The following is a 12042-nucleotide window of genomic DNA, read 5'->3' as shown; positions in this document are numbered from 1 at the left end:
GAGAAAATGCCATATCGACAGGCAAAGACCCGAGGTACTCTTTGCTGGAAGGGTGCGTGTAGCATATGCCAGACATCTGCCCAGCGCTCTAGCTCAAAAATGGTTCACAGAACGAACAGACAAAACGCCGCTCTCAAGCAGCATTAGAGCTTCAAGATCCCGGGAGACATTAACTTCCTGATTTTAAGGCACCACCTGGCATCACCAGGTGGCAATATATGCGGGGAAATGGCGAGCATATATATCTACCTCCTAAGCTTGCTATTTCACGTGCCGTTTTAGCCACACATGACAGCAATAGATATTTGCCTAAATTAAGAACCTTCGGCGTAAATCTAGAAAGCTTCCGCTAGAAAGCTCCGCAAGACGGGCGGCATAATGACGTGTTCATTGTGTGTTCTCTTCCTTGTTTTCTTGCGCTGTTGTATTCCATTAGGTGTATATCTTCACCAGCTAGCTAGAGCTAAAGTCTGATCTAATGGTGCTCTATTCTATAATAATGAGTGTAATGTTGTAAGGGCCAGAGAAAACTCTCCATAGCGTTATGTCTGTTAGAAATGGGCCCACTCAGCTCTACAAATTCTCATTAAATACCAGTCATCTGCTCCGTCACGCAGAATTGAAGTGGGCTAAAAGATACTTGTAACATTCGCGATCACGCTACATGACTCTACGTTAAACCTTGTTGCATAGCATTATAGTTCAAAATGGCATTACATGAGGATAAATTCTAAAGTCCGCAGACTAAATATCAGGTGTCACTAATGCATTTAAGCGCACACATTGGCGGATGCAGAGGAAACATCGGCGTCCACTAAGGAAAGTTGCGTATTTTACTTTTCAGTTTTCGTCTTGTTATTTTGAGCAGCCCTGCACTGAATTTTTTTATTATTGTATATCACTCGCAGAAGGTCAAACCGCACAATATCACTATGTAAAGCTAACATTTATAGGGCACATCCACCAAATATCATCTGATCAGACATAAAAGCACGTCTGTGGATGCGGAGAAACGCTGCAAAAACTTACTTAAATTGCACATGCAATGCGAAACAAAGTACTGACAAAGTTATACTTTACCAGCAAATGCTGGAAGCCCCTTGCATTACACTCAATTTACTAAGGCTAGAATAAACCAAGAGCATGACACAGATTTTCAGCTGTAACCGGGAAAAAAGATGTACACGCGGGATATTTTGTGCCTCCGCAGAACTAAATGTGTAAAAACATCGAAATGTTAGCCTGTCTACTGGCACCGCCAGATACCGTGCCTATGGACAAGAGTGGTTTTCAAATTACTATAAAAATTAAGAGCCTATTTCTTGCCTCGGCTGTACCATGGCTGCTTCTTCGACGCTCTAGGTGCTTGCAAACCAGCAGATTTTCTAAGACCCCTACTGGTTTTCGGGTATATAATAGGAGATATCGTTTACTCCACTACGTGTGCCAGTATTAAATCCGTCAGAATATTTCAAGGCTGTGACACATTTTTCACACGCAGCTCCCATTCACGATGCGAACCACAGCTTGTGAACCGTTAGTAATAACCTTTATGAGGATTCATAGCGCACAGAATACACAGGACACAACACAAGCGCTTACTTCCACTGAATGGTCTTTATTTGGCGCAGACAGCCTTATAAAGGTCAGGTATTGCGCACGTACAAACAACTAGCAATGATTATCTTGTCAAGGTCATGATGTGTCAAGGAAGGAAGAAACAATAAAAAACCTACCAAACAGTGCACAAGTTTCACACTTTCGCCCTCTGCCTTGCACCTAAGAAAGCTAAGTCTTTCATTGATAAAAACACCGAAGGATCACTGATACAATTTCCCAGTCCCTCTTTTTCCATCTCTGCCGCTTCAATTATTTCCCTCGTTTTTTGATTGCTATTTTTTCTTAATACTGAACACTCCTTGAAGTTAGGCGTGCACTTGTGACTACGGCAGTGACGAGCCAGATTACCTGGTCCCTGATCTCTAACACTTCTGTGGTGCTCGCTGAGTCTCTTGTTCAGGCACCGGCCTGTCTGCCCGATATACAACTTGCCACCTCATGCTGATTACCCACTAGCCCGAACCCTGACCCTTCTAAATAACCTTTAGTAAAACCTGATTTCGGCCAGGGCATAACACCGCGAGATCCTGCTGTTGCGAGATCGCCGGGCAACTGACTATGAAGCTCAGGAACCGGTGAAGAAAACAGAAGAAACTGACGAAGCCGGTTATAAACACCAAAACAAGCAGAGAGTAGTCTATTAGGGCCATAAAATCGAAAAGAACTGATGCAACATACTGCACTTGTACACGACCAAAAGTACATAGGGAAAAGTTAACCAATGAGGTAGCGCCCTTCATACTGTTGGCTGGGTACTCTAACATCGTTGTGCGAGGAATCTAAGGGAAGGTGGGCCATTTCTCAGGGCTAAGAGTGATGTAACAGGACCCGCTGTGGACTCTTGGGCTTGGCGCACTCTACAAGCAACTACCCACGTCCACCGCTCCACCACTCCGCCTCAGCTGAAGGCGATGCGCAAGACACCACCGGATAGATATGCCCGCTAGAAGGTCCCGGGAAACTACTGGAATCAAGAACCAAGAGGCATGGTGGAGAAAAGGAAAGCCCAAGAAAACACCGTCCCGCCGTTCAATCCCTGCCTCCTCCACGCTCGAAAGACATGAACTTTCCTCCACACCTCTATTTCGTGCCCAGTCAGTGCAACGCTGCTTTGCTACGTTTTTAGCTTTTTGATGGGCGCGGCTCAAGAATAGTTGTATCATCTCCACGGAACTCGTGTTCTGTGCAGAATGATGACATTGCACCGCGACATGTCCGAACGCCAGCGAGAAACGTCAGCACCCACGCAGTTCTGTGCCATTGCTCAAACACTCCGCTATCTTTTCGTAGGTATTTGCATCATGGTGGATTGGATGACGCGAGGAGTTTTCTGTGCACTTCTTACGTGTCTCAAGGTGTGAGGCGAGGACAGAAGGCTAAGGATTGTTTAATTTGTCCTTCAGCCTTCTGGCAGGTGGTGGTTTCAGAACAATGGGAATTATGTGGCGATGTCGTAATATATGCGGCTCTCTGTAAGTCTACAGGTCGATGTAAGGACGAAGATACAATGCAAATCGAAGCATATAAAATGAATGAATATGTCCAACTGCTTTTATTAAATTACGCCGCAAGCGTAAGCGAGTTGTTTGTATATCGCATTATCGTGCCTAAGGTTGAATTTCCCTTTGCACAGGACAACAAGAATTCTCGTCTTTAAAGAAAAGGTCAACTCCAATGTTCCACGGATGTCCTTCCTGCTGCTACATCGAATGGTGCCACTTCACCTTGAAAAGTGAGATATAGGTTTGAACGATGAAATTCCCCAAGTAGTAGGCTGGGGTCTGCATGTACATAAAATGCATTCCCGCCAGCTGCCTCGTCTCACAGTAAAGATTTTTATAGGCCGAGAAGTTTTGAGCCAAGTGGAGTTGTTTTCGGCGTAGCTAATCCCACACGCCGGAAGTGAAGTTTGCAACGCCTGTTTTCTCCTCTACGATGGCGACGGGCAAGTTGGTAAGACACGAGTGCCCGTGCTTCAGTGAAGCTGTCATAAGGCAGCTTTTGCTATGGGCTCCCTGCCATCATTTACTTCATGGTGACAAAATAAAGGTGATTATTGTTATATTGCTGAAACAGCGCACAAGCCCAAGGATGAGGGAACATGAGACCAGACACAGTGCTGACTTAAAAGTTAAAAGTTTTTTCAGAGTGCTACCACCCAAGTAATAAAACTGGAATACAACAGGGGCAAAACAAGGCAATACATGTTGTTTTGTCTTCTGAAAAACGTGTTCCGCAGGAATGCAGCCCGTAACACTGACAAATATGACCGTGGTAGCTCTTGCCATCCACAGGTTGAAAATTGCCAAGTTGTAACCTTCCACAATGACAGCAATAATAGGGATATTACAGTAGGCTCAGAGATTAACAAGCTCGGCACTAGGCCTGTTAGCAATCCTGGTATCGGTGTCTCAAAAAAAGAACATGATTATCTTATCTGAACAAGTGAATAAGCGTCGCTTTATCTTGTTTTACCCCTGTTGTTATCCAGGCTTTTACTTCAAAGGTTGCGTTCAGAATAAATTCCTCAGCTCTACGTCAGTGCTGTGTTGTGCCTCATATGCCCGCGTCCTTGTGCAGGTGTGCTGTTTTAGCCTCAATATGTGGTACAAACTTGCCCATCAATCCGCGTTGTTTGGCCACAAACTTGCTTGTCAAAAGCGACCACCTGAATTTCTGGCGACCTGTGCTGTGAGCACATTCTGATGAAATCCTCTGGATACACTACCCAGAATGGGTTGCATTGCCCTCAGATTACGCGCCCATTCCCACTTATTAATTTTGACAAGGACGCTATTAACACCCATTTTTCCGTGACCCACTCTGAACGCTTCCTCTCTGTTAACGTTACCTCTATTTTTTCCTTTCTATAACACGTTGAGTTATTCTTAATACATGTCCAACCATTTTATTCAGCCTCCGCATATCTGCCCCATCAGTGACTACCAGTAATATACGTTTTTCGAACTACTTTCATTTTCAGGGATAATGGTCAACTTCCAGCCTTCAGATGCGCAAAAATTGCCAAATTTACTCCATCGCATGCTTATTCATTCTCTAAGTTATTCGTTTCCGTGGTCTGAATCTGCGGCCACTACTTGCTTTAAATATATGTATTCCAACCTAAGGCTTGACGACGTCTCGAGTGGTCGGGTGCTAGTTCATGTCGAAAGAAAAAGGAACACCGACCAAAGTTTGTTAAAAAAGGTAAGACATTTTGGGATCTGCCTTGTTCGCTAAACTGAAAGCGTGAGAAGTATGAACGTTCGTACTAAGTTGTTTGCTTAGAATTGTTTCTAACTGATTTAATAGAAGACCACATCATGGGAACGTGCTCATATGCTCTAGCAATTATGAGCTGCCGCTGTAGAATAAACTTGTTGTGGATCTCCGCAATAAAGGCACACAAATTGTTATATTGTTCCGCGTTACTCCGGTGTTGTCGCTCTGCAAGTACAAAAGCAGGCGCCCAAGAGCAAAAGACCGCTATTCGTTTTGTCCTGCGGAGCTCTAAATCACACCAATGACAATCCACATGGAGTGTAGCTAACTCATGGCTCGTCTGGACTTAGTTTGCATACTGGCCCTTAAAGCCGAAGGTAGTTAAGCGAGTGATGAAATTTGCTTCATGTTGCGAATGCCTCTTAGTCCGCTCGCGAACAATCTTCCACATTACTCCTTTCGTCCGGCACGCCGCAGCTTCCTGCTTGGTGTCGCTCCGCTCGCTGGCGATGCCGTCTACAGTCTATGTCAAAACGATTTTAGCTGTTTCAATCGGAAAGAAATATTTCTGCTTTGAGATGCATTGTGAATTCTTTTTGAATATTTAATAATGTTATTAATAATAGTAATAATTACAATTATTAAAATATTCAAACATCTAATAATATTAATAATAATTGTTATTGTTATTATTAAATATTTAAAAACAATTCACAATGCATCTCAAAGCATATGTATATGCATGTATGCTCAAAATATATGTACTTCCATGGTACATATACTAAAATATTTGGACTGCATATTTTAAATTTTAAGAACTTAGTTCCTTATTTGGCCATTTGGCGTTGCAGTCGCTTGCAAGTGCTTGGTACGCGAGCGAAGTCAACACTCCGAACGTTTTGTTTGCTCTTTGTTTCGCGCTCTTTGACACTCCACGCTTCTGTTTGTAGTTTCCGTGTGACCATTTTTACCGCTAACTCTGCGCCCAAATCTGGGTATCACTTTCCGCCAAATAAAGTGAGGTTGTGTGGTGAAAGCATTAGCTTTACTGGGGTAACCCGCTAGTCATCCTGAATGACGCCGTCGGCTAGTGTGCCCCTCCTTTGGTTTGCAAATCGCAGATCAGAATAAGTCAGTGTTTTACGTCGGATGTCTTAAAACAAGGTGTTTACGTGCGTTTCAGCTTTAATGAGGTGACTACTGCTAGGTTACTGTCACATATTTGACGCTCTCTATGAGCTGCTTTGTTTACGCAGGCTGTGAAGAAATTCGAACCCTAATAAAATTAACTGTAATCATTTGTGCTGGCGAAGTGACATAGCTTCAAAGCGGCCAGCCTTGTTTAAACGTAGGTAAGAAAGCCTCGGATTTTTTCCGGCACAATGATTGAAGTCTTCGTACAATCGTGTTCTAGGAGCATTTTATTTTATCCAACAACTCTCTTCCGGTCGCTCGAGTGTTGAAATTCACTTTGCTGTGAATGACATCACTGACACTCGTGTTAAGAAAGCTTTGGTTATGCTTAGAATTGCCGATTGGAATGTGCAGTATTCATTATCATGAAGTAATCATGGAACCCGTCGCGACGGCTGTGAGGCTCTGGCCTTCGGCTGCTGATCCCAAGGTCACGGGTTATTCGATATCGGCCGCGGTGGCCGCATGTCGATAGAGTCAGAATACAAAAACGCTCACGCTCTGTGCGAAGTCAGCATATGTTAAAGAAGCCCTAGTAGTCAAACCCGGAGCCCTTCACTACGGCGTCCATCAATGTCCATGTGCCGCTTCAGGATACTAAACCCCACAATTCACCAGTTATCCTGAAGTGGAAGTTCTATTGATTTAATTAAATTCAGTGACTGCATCTGTGAACAAAGCAAACCATGAATTCAAGGAATATGTTGTTGATGTCTTGTGTTGCTGCAGGTCACGATGAAAGTATGGAAGAATATTTTGTAGAATAAATGTAATTTCCTGTTTTTTGTTTATTAGTGTGGGCCTACCCTCAGCTATTTGATTTGTTATGGGCCCTTTAATATCCTGAGTTCCTTAAGCTTGTGCAAAGCTTTGTGACTTGCCTGAGGTCTGTGCTTGGTATTGACGAAGGATTGAGCTGGAGTTATGAAGTGAGCAGATGGACTAATGGTATTTGTGCAGTGGTGTGAGTAATTTCTTTGCCTGCTGTGCCATCATTTGATAGATGAAAAAGCACCCATTTGCTGATGAAGGGTCAAGAACCTTATACACACGCAGCTATGTTTGTCTTATCTTTCAGACGCCCCCTATGTTGCTCTGAATGTAATTTTCAAGTTTTAACCCACCACTGGTGTATATTGAAGTCGTAAAGGTATTACTAAAAGAGGAACATCTCTGCTGTATGTTCATGCGATGGTGAAGGACGTCAACCATCAACCACTTTTGATTCAGCAACGTCTTGCAGGTAAGAGAAAGCCTGATTGTAAGCTGAAGCTTAGTAGATTTAGTCAGTACATTCTGCATCACACTTTTGTAGAGTGGTCAAGAAGCCTGTACCACGCAGTAAAAAGTGAAATCACAAAGAAGCAATGATGTGCGGGAACATTTCTTCATGTTCAGTTTCATGTGGCTCCAGTCAGGGCAAGCATCGCCTTTAAAATCTAAACGCTAAGACAAGGTGTCAACTTTTTTGAAAAGAAGAGCACCAGTCAAGCGCTCCACACAAGGATGAAGTGAACTGTACGTTCTTTTCTTTTGTCTGAATTTGTCGCAGACTACCACAGTTACAGGCACCGCATTCTCAAGGTAGTTGAGAAACATAACATAAAAGACAAATGTTCTAAACGAGTTATTGTAAGGAAGTACATTTGCAATTGACTTCGTAGCTTTCTGTGTCCATACGGGCCGCATTAATTTTGCTTCTGGCAAGGACCTCCAAGGCGAATGACATCTTCAATTTATGTTGAGCTATTGCACTCAGTACAAAAGCCACTAACAATCACACCATGCGCATTTTTGTTTTTACTTCGCTTATTTTTTTTTACTTGTGCTGTCACTCCTTGTCGTAGGCTGGTATTACCTCTCACTCTTGGTTCGCCTTTCCAGGAGGTCCGACCTGTGCTTTTGGTTCATCAATTATTGTTCACTTTTGCAGGCTGCTGAACAGAGCTGGATCTGACTTCGTCTTGTTGTGATCTATTTTGAATATTCCTTGCAAGAGAAGTGATCTTGGAAACTTAGCGACCTTTTACCTGCCATCTACATCAGAGCAAGTTGCTCATTAGGGCATTCATTGTGAACAGGACCCTGTGCCGAATCGTTTTTGTTTTAACAACTGCCGCCCCTCGACACTTTTATGCTATTCAAATGCTTACCATTTTAGTGTCAACCAAACCGCGTATGTACCAAGACTCCTGGTGTGATTACGGCGACGCAGTAAAGGTTCTTGCTTCATGCTTTCCATTTAGTGAACAAGTGTTCTGTTCGAAAGCAGAAACGTCTAATATTTTCGTTACAGTGCCCGTTTATTTTTTTTTTGACATAATAGGTAAAATGCGCCTATATTAACACATTAACGTTATTTTTCGTGTTCCTGTTTTGTGTTTTTGTTCCTGTGCTGGTATGGAAAGGCCATTCTTATTTCTATTTTTGGAGGGGCTTCACTACTACTGTCCCTTGATAACAACGGCAGGATGACATTATTTTTATTCCTTTTTGTTCTGCCGAACTAAGCAATGTCCTGTGTACAATTACACGTATTCTATCTTTTTCGTAAATGGGATGGGTGCAATGTCGCTGAATCATCGGTCGAACGGCTTGTGGTGATTTCATTTTTCTTCAAAAAGCGACAAGTCGCAGAAAAAGAAAATAAGGCAGCGTTAGTGGAAATTTTAGTTAGATGTCACCTGATTACTGGAGCACTGCACTAGAGCAATACGTGTTGGAGTTGATATTGCTACAGAAACGTGGCACTCGCCATCCGGCGCACATTGGGTAAATTGGCATTAAAGATGTAATTGTTGAAGACACGCTTAACAGTCTTCATTGGTCAGTGGACACCTCGATCGCGCTTTCAGCTATGTGCCGGTGGTCTCCACCTGCAAGAAACTGTGCTTTTGCACAATGTTTTGTGCTTAGAAGTGCTAAATAGCCAACAAATATTTCGGTTCGTGTTCTTGTCAAACTTGTCTAAAAATTAGTACAGCTAAGCTCACCAGCTCAACGCATCACTCAGAGAAAGATGACCTGAATTAATGAAGTTTTCGGCTGGTAAGGTCGGTTTGGCGCATGAATGAAGCGAGGACGGCAGCGCTGGCACAGGCGCGTTTACAGACATGTCACGCACGCCACAAACAAGCCTTACATACAAACAGCTAAGTGGTTTTGCTTTTATGTTTAGCTACCTGGCCTCGCCTCTCTTTTTCTGCATGTTTAGCTACTTAGATTCGGACTGTTTTTTTCGAGCGCATTTCGTCACTTGGCTAAGCCTTTTTGCTTCGCATTGATTTGGGCCCCGGGCTGAGAAGCTTTTTCAGCCAGCACTACCGTCAGCGGTGAACGTTTAGCTCGGATATCAAAAGCTTGGGTCTATTGTCAACGTGGCATTGAACCTCACAAATATCTCCGTGTAGCCACGATGGCTCACATTTTAAGCGCCAAAAAAGATAGAGGGTTTATTGACAGAAAAGGCAGAGAGTTTCGCCTGAAAGATAAATCTGGCCTGCTACTCTGCACTGGGGAATGGGAAGAGGGAAAAAAAGAGGGTCACAGTGGGGAATGATGATGATGGGATGAGGGAGATGAAAAATACATTAAAAAAAACAAGGCACACTTTCTAACATCACAAACGCGAGGTAAGGTCCTAGTCGCTTAAAAAGCGAGAGAGCGCTTGCGTTGCCTGTACAGTTTTCAAACTATCTGGCCAAGCGCCGAGGATCAAATCCTCCTAGATGGGCCCTGTGTCCATAGACTTCGAAGCAGATTTGAGCGTGAGTCTTTCACGTGTATATGCTCCACACGCCACTAAAGCACGTTCTAAAGTGTCCAACACGCCACATGTGGTACAGTCCGGGGAGTCCGCTTGTCTATTAAGTGCAAGTATTTGCGCGCGAAGGTGACGTTTAAACGTAGTCTATGGATTATGCAAGCGCGAAACCTATGGATTGTGGATTAAGCGCCAAACTCTTCGCGTTACTCATTAGTAATGACGCGTACCCAGGGCGTTCGCTACTGCTGTAATGACTTAACGCAGCACGTCAGGTATTCACTCCTGACCTCCACGTAGGCCCGCCGATGAGAGGCCTTCACCACTAATACGGAGCCGCCGCGCACGACCACTGGCGCATAGCGGCGACAAGTTGGTGTTCGTGGGCAGCAAGCTGCTCGTCATCTGAAGGGCGTCCATTTGAATGGCGCTGGGACGCCCTACCGAAAAGTGAGCGCCTGGCTTTGTGGCAAGTTGTCCGGAATGATCGATATCCTAAAAACGAAAGTACTATTATGAAGGGTAAACGCTGAGCAAGATTTTGGGACGTTTGTATGCTGGCTGTGTTTGTGAGTTTCTGCCAAGTGACAGTAATAATTCAAATAAATATTCACTACTTGAATTAGAAACCCGCTCTGGTGCGAACAACTCAGCTGGCAGACCACTGCGCGAGAACACTTGACTATCGCCGCAGCGGAAGGCGCATCGTGTTAAACTGCAACACACTCGCGGTGTAGCATAGGCCGCCGTTGAACATTAGGTAAATGGGCACTGATGCTGAAAAATTTGAAGACGCATATAACTGGCTCCCTGGAACAGTGGAGAACTCAAGCGTACTTTCATGTACGTGGCGGTGGTGTCCACCTGCAGAAACTGCGTTTTCGCACATTATTTCCTGCATAGCCAAACTAAACCGCCAGCAATTTTTTTCTTTCTTTTTCTCCATTGTTCCTTTCAAATCGCGGGCTCACGTCAGCACATGCTTTGATTTGCACGGCTTAATTCACTTGTTTCAACATCATTCCTAATTTTTTCTCCATAATGAACCACCGCTGAAGTTACCCCGCCTAGCACTAGCGCCACCCAGCGGATATCACCGCACTTTGTGGTAGGACAAGGACAGCCTCCATGGCGAGCTGCTGAAGCGCGGCCGAAAAAACGCCAAAACCATAGGCATACCACGATGTTTGCAAGTTCCACATTCAAGAGGATTACGTTAAGAATGTTTAGTTCAATCGACAACGCGCGAATAAGAGCCTTCAGAGAGATATATTCAGGTGGTTGGACATGTACAGCAAATCCACCTGCGGCTCTTTTGTTTCGTCACTTTGTCGTGCAACGTTTAATTTGCGCTGCACATTGCGGCTTCACTTTTCGTGGCGCATGTAAGGTAAGTTATTTTTATCACTGTGCAGACCAGACAGCAAACCGTGCAAGCCCAACTCTGAAAACGATTCACCGGATTGGAGCTGCAACTAAAATTCCCACCGCTTCAACTCCACTCAGAGCCCTTTTGTTTTTCAGCTGCTTCCAATAAGGAAGGGCGTCAGGCAAGGAGACACGATCTCGCCAATGCTGTTCACCGCATGTTTACAGGAGGTATTTCGAGGCCTGAATTGGGAACAGTTGGGAATAAGAATAAATGGAGAATACCTAAATAATCTGCGATTTGCTGATGACATTGCCTTGCTGAGTCACTCAGGAGGTGAACTCTAAATCATGATCAATGAGTTAGACAGGCAGAGCAGATCGATGGGTCTAAAAATTAACATGCAGAAAACCAAGGTAATGTTCAACAGCCTAGCAAGGGAACAACAGTTCACAATTGGCAGCGAGAGCCTAGAAATTGTGACGGAATACGTCTACTTAGGGCAGGTAGTGACAGCTGATCCGGATCATGAGAGGGAGATAACTAGAAGGATAAGAATGGGGTGGAGCGCATATGGCAAATTCTCGCAGCTCATGAGTGGCAGTTTACCAATTTCCCTCAAGAGGAAAATGTACAACAGCATAATCTTACCAGTACTCACCTACGGGGCAGAAACGTGGAGGCTAACAAAAAGAGTTCAGCTTAAGTTAAGGACAACACAGCGCGCCATGGAAAGAAAAATGATAGGCGTAACATTGAGACCAGAAGCGGGCAGAGTGGGTGAGGGAACAAACACGGGTTAATGACATCCAAGTCGAAATCAAGAGAAAGAAATGGGCTTGGGCAGGGCATATAATGCGAAGGCAAGATAACC

This window comes from Amblyomma americanum, chromosome 8, assembly GCF_052857255.1.
Source record: "Amblyomma americanum isolate KBUSLIRL-KWMA chromosome 8, ASM5285725v1, whole genome shotgun sequence".
Classification (NCBI taxonomy): Eukaryota; Metazoa; Arthropoda; class Arachnida; order Ixodida; family Ixodidae; genus Amblyomma; species Amblyomma americanum.
Note: the sequence above shows the minus strand (reverse complement) of the source record.